Source organism: Marmota monax, unplaced genomic scaffold (assembly GCF_021218885.2).
Source record: "Marmota monax isolate L192 unplaced genomic scaffold, Marmota_monax_Labrador192_F-V1.1 WCK01_AAM20220418_F8-fsc00009, whole genome shotgun sequence".
Lineage (NCBI taxonomy): Eukaryota > Metazoa > Chordata > Mammalia > Rodentia > Sciuridae > Marmota > Marmota monax.
The window spans coordinates 10,458,983-10,464,586 of NW_026694710.1; the positions used below are offsets into that span (position 1 = coordinate 10,458,983).

At 43.6% G+C, this 5,604-nt stretch overlaps 1 pseudogene; it reads left to right on the plus strand.

The window, feature by feature from the left end:
• Positions 1-4,986: 4,986 nt before the first annotated feature.
• Positions 4,987-5,138, plus strand: LOC124078849 (U2 spliceosomal RNA; annotated as a pseudogene).
• Positions 5,139-5,604: the final 466 nt, after the last annotated feature.

Consider the following 5,604-nt stretch of genomic DNA (forward strand, 5'->3'; position numbering starts at 1 on the left):
ACGAGTTAGTGCTTCTGTGTTTGTTCTAAGAAATCTTTGCCTAACCCAAGGTTTCAAAGGAATTGCTCTTATTTCCTAGAAGCATTATAGTTCTATCTTTTATGTTGAGTATATGATTTATATAAAATTTCAGTATCTGAGTAATGTGATGGAGGGATCAGAGTGGTCACTTTTTATGCATATTAGTCAATTTTTAACTTCTATGAGTCTCATTGACCATCTGCAAAGTAATTAAAGCCTGCCCCAGAGATGTTGAGATAAATAAGTATTTAGGACATAGTAGGTGTTGAACAATGTAGCTCATTCAAGACCATCCGAAAATTTTGTAGGTCCTTCCACAGATAGTCCTCCTGGTCATTTTTCTTATACTCCATCTCGGCCTAAGTCCCTCAATTAATCTGTATTTGGGGTAAAAATGGGAGTTCATAACCCACTTGAATATAATGTATGAAATATGATATGTCAAGAGCTTTGTAATGTTTTGAACAACCAATAAAAAATATTAACACAGATGCTCTTAACAATCATTTGAGAACCACCATGAATCTGGTGCTTCTTATACCTGATGCCAACTCTTGGAGGAAGTGTTCATTCTGATGCCAGAGGTGGTTGAGAGAACAAGAGTTTCTTGCCCAGGGAAACAGTGACTCTGATATTCCAGCTGAGGCCAGGATACAAGCCCATATCCCATCCACTACAAGCTTTTGACTTCTCAGTCGGACCTGTCTGTCATGAATAACAAGGTCTTCTGGAGTCCTTTGAGTGTGTTGTGAGTAGCACCTGGAGACACACCCCAGTTTTAGCTGTTGGAGGTGCTGTTTCCTAGTGCATCTACCTCCATCCTATCAGTGGTCTCCAGATGAGCCTCTGGGGCTTCCCTTGACATCCTGGGCGGCTCCTTCTGCGTCACCTCTCACATTCGCCTCTGCTATCCATCAGTGGCCCACGCCCAGGGAAGCAGTCTTCCAGGGATCATTTGAAGTGTGTGTGTTGGCTGGGGTGGGTTTGGTACTTTGGCCCTAATGGCACTTGGTGGTGGCCAGGATTCAGGGATGCTGAATATCATGCCATGAACGAACCAACGAATGAATGACTCCACCCTCAGTGCCAGTAGCACTTCCTCCAACATGTCAGCTACACCCAAACCAAGCCCCAATCCAAGCCATCTCTTCTGTGAGGCTTTCTCTACCCTCCAGGCCCCGTCATCTCTCCCTGTTGACTGACTCCCTGCCATTACCTCCTCCATCGCTTCTCTGTAGATGGTCCTCCTGCGCTCCCTGCTTCTCTTCTCTTCTTGGTGTGTGAGTCTGTCTGTCAAAGCATGCTGGAGGTGCTTTGGCTCCAGGAAGTGAGTCTGCTCTTTTGTATCCATGAACACGGCACCTCCTGAGCTAAGCCACTCGGTCAAAAATGATTTTAAAAGGTTTCAGTCGATAGTACCCTAAGAATTTCTTTAGGGGTTGTAGCAAGAGAGACATGAACAGTGGCCTTTGTGAAGAATGAGTATAAACATGTATGCTACAGCGTCCTGTGAGAGACCTGGGGGCCGGGTGGGTGGGATGGGGAACCTCAACCCTGGCTGACCTTTGCCTGGGGCTCGGGCAGCTTCGGAACCAGGAGAGAGCTGTGCGAATAGTCAGCCCTCCTGTCAGCCCTCAATCCTGTGCGAATAGTCATCGTGATTCATGCACCAGGCCATTAATCCAGCAAGAAGCTGCTAAACGGACAGATGAACAAAAACAGGAGGCCCTTCTGAGAGCCCTAAATTATGTCTCATAGCAGCTTTATGTACTTGAAAGTGAAGGGTATCCCGTGAACACCACGGAAGGTACCTGGAGCCTCTGTTTCTAATAGAAACTTGGGAAATTCAATCAAACTGCTAATAAATTGAGGACTTACGTTGTTCAGTGGTTGGGCTGGCACAGCGATGAAGAAAAGACCACACTTAATCTTTCAGGAGATTTCACTCACAAACGAGTGAGAATTTTTCTTGAGTACTGCTGTTCCTTTCCCTGCTCCCACACCCAGTGCTAAGAACGAGGCCCTGAATCCCGCTCTCTGGAATTCCTCCAGCTCTTCGTGCTTGTTTCCGAGGCCTCCTTTCCTAAGATCTGGGTGGCTGGCAGTGACAGCCTCCTGCCTGGTTCACTGGCCTTGTGCACACTACCCAAGTGCTCCACCACTGAGCCACACCCCAGTGATTCCTGCCCATTCTCATCCAGCATCACACACCAACAGATTCACCATCCTTCAAAACAACACGGTCCTCTCACACAATGATTGATGTGAAGTCCTTTAATAGCTCCTCTAAAAAAAAGTTAGTTTTGGATGGACACAATACCTTTGTTTTATTTTATTTATTTTTATGTGGTGCTGAAGATCAAACCCAGTTGCTCACAAGTGCTAGGCAAGCGGTCTACCACTGAGCTAAAACCCAAACCCCAGCTCCCTTTTTTTTTAAAGGATAAATTCAGACCTCTTCCTTACCAAGATTCTTCACCATCATGGTCCTGTTTGCTTCTCCAGCCTTTGCACAGTATAGTCTTCTAATTTGGACTCCTAATCCTTTGGTTAGTTGCCAGATCTCTATGTTCTCCCTGTACAATGTGACCAAGCCCCTAACCTCCTGACTGTGCTTTCAAGATTCATCCCCTTATTTCTTCCTCCTCGCCCTGAGTGAGGGACACCTCTTATTTGGGCCTCCACCACCCAGGAGCTTGTTCACCCATCACACGCACCATACCTGTTTTGTACGTATCTCTTCATTGACTTTGATGGTCTCAACCAAAATGCAAGGACTATATCTGATGTGTCATTGTTCAACATCTACTAGAGCACCTGGCACCCACTAGATGCAGGGTTTGCCACCTGTATTTGAATGAATACCTGTGCAAGGTCATAATAAGTAAGACAAGAAGGCTTATTCAGGGACAACTGTAACGTGCATTTATCTCCATGTAATCTCTGCTTTGCTTCTAATGCTGCACTTGGAAAAATTTTCATGGACAATTGAATACCTCATTGTTCCTGAATGATGTATGGGAGTGGTACGATCTTAGGAAAGAGACAAGGTTCAGTATCTCTGGGGAAATCAAAACACACGTCTCCAGTGTACTTCTCTCAAATGATATGAGCATTCATGTTCGACTGATCTATGGATGGAAGAGCTATGTTTTAGTAGATTGAACATTTTGGTTAAATACCTGAGTTTGAAACTTCATGGCTTTATTAAACAATCTTGCTTTGCTTTTAATTCAGTTTTATTTATCTGAACTTTGTGGACTGTGCATCAGTTTCCTAGGGCTACTGTAACAAATGACCCTGGGGAGCCCTAAAGAAAACGAACTTCTCCCACAGTTCTGGAAGCATAAGCCCACAGTCCAAGTGTTGGCAAGCTGCACTCCCCCGGAAGCTCTGGGGGAGAACCTTCCTGGCCTCTTCCAGATTCTGGGGCTCCAGGCATCCCTTGGCTTGTGACTGCTTCACTCCAGTCTCGGGCTCTGACATTGCAGGACCTTCTCTTCTGCTCTTTCAAAAACACATGGATTTAGGTAATTATCCGGCTAATCCCGAATGACCTCATCTTGGGCTGCTTAGCTTAATTATACCTGCAAAGACTGTTTTTCCAAAGAAGGTCACATTCACAGCCTCTGGGGATTACCATGTGGTCAGCTTGGAAGTGGGAGGGCACGATTCACCCCTCTACCCGCAGCCAATAGTCATTTTAAATACATTTGTAAAAAGCCACTGGGGTACAATTCCAAGTTACATGGATATTTTACCTTAATTATAAATTACTGTTTTAAAGTGCTTGAAAACAGTCTTACTCAGTTTGGAAGGAGCTACAGTGTGGGGAGCATTAATATTAATATTAAATGGAGACGCCACCTACTGGTGGCTCAGATTCACAGTTGGCAGTGTGGGGAGAGAACACTGAATGCAGAAACCTGCAGTTGCACAGATGACCCACTGGTGTGTGTTGCACCTGTTGACACATCTGGCTATTCAGATACGGCTCCTTTTCCACTCTGTGCCTCAGTTTCTTTGCCTGTGAAGGGGAGGATTCATTCGATCACTCCTTGTTTATTGAAACACTATTATTAGGACAATCACTAGGTAGCAGGGATGTAGTGATGAATAGCGTGAACAAAGTCCCTTACAGACAATAATTCCACACACAGGATTGTTGTATGGTCTAAATGGAATAATTCAAATAAAGATGTGGTACAGCAGTTATTGGTATTGTTATTCTTACCTTTAAATTCTATTTTTTTTTTTTTTGGTACCGGGTATTGAACCCGGGGTGCTTAACCACTGAGCCACATCCACAGCCCTTTTTATTTATGTGGCTGTTTTCACTAAGTTGCTTAGGGCCTTGCTAAGTTACTGAGGCTGGCTTTGAACTTGTGATCCTCCTGCCTCAGCCTCCTGAGCTGCTGGGATTACAGGCGTGCACCACTGCACCTGGTTACATTCTGTTTGATTCAAATGCTTATTTAGAGTTGCCTGCCTTGGCATTATTTGTTGAAGATTGCCAGACTTTTGGGGGAATACCTGTTGTTTCTTGCTCTCTGCAGTTTTCTCTGCCTCTTCCTGTCTGGCTAGCTCTTTAGATTTGAACAAATTATGAGGTACTTGGAATTACAAGCCAAGAAAAAGAAAGGGACCTGGAGACACACTTTTCTTTCCCTCTTTCCCCTCCATTCCAGGTTCCCCTTGGTTCGTGCATTCTAGAAGAGACCCTTCATTCTTTTGATATTACTGAATATCTTTCACATGTTGGATAATGCACTCAATGTCGAATATACAAAAACAATGAACTATGGTCTTACAGAAGCCAAGAAAGTTCCAAATTCAAATTCTAAAAATGAGCTGAGTAGACATTGGTGTTTCCAAAGTGTAAGAAGAAAGATGTCCTCCTCCAGGGAGAATTTGGGACAGTGTCATCAAACCCCAGGCCTCATGATTTTTATAAATTCAAATGCAATAGCTTCTCAATCTTTTGGCTAAGATCAAGTGCAGTATACCTTTAAGTTTAATGTCTAATATGTCCTCTATCCAAGGACAATATTTTTGAGAAGACAGAAATGCTGACCCTGCTGTGAACATTACACAATGTTTTTATGCATCTAATATATAATAAGCTTTGCATAGGCACAGTTTTTTATGTGTTAAAAAAATAAATAAAACATTTGAATGCCACACCATGTCACATGGGCATGGGATTTTCCTTGATGTCTTCATCCTCTGCCTTTGTCTGTGTTCACTTGTTCAACTGGACTTCTCTTAACATCCTGAGAAAGAAATGTTTCTAAGCCCTAAAGAACTTGGAGTGTAGTTTTCAAATGTACATTTTCCAACATTCACAGAATTTCAAGAAGTGCGCCATTTGCCTAGGGGCAGATGATTTCAACACTTATCCTCTTGTGATAAGTTGATGATTGGGAAGCTGATACATGAGTCTAAGGCATTACTATTCTACATTGATGCTTCCGAGGAGGAAGTTAGTCAGGGGAATTTTTTCCTCCCTCTCGTTTTATCCCTGCTGAAATAAGTCAAAATACCCTCCGTTCTTTGTATTCAAAGGTGACACGGGTACCAGCA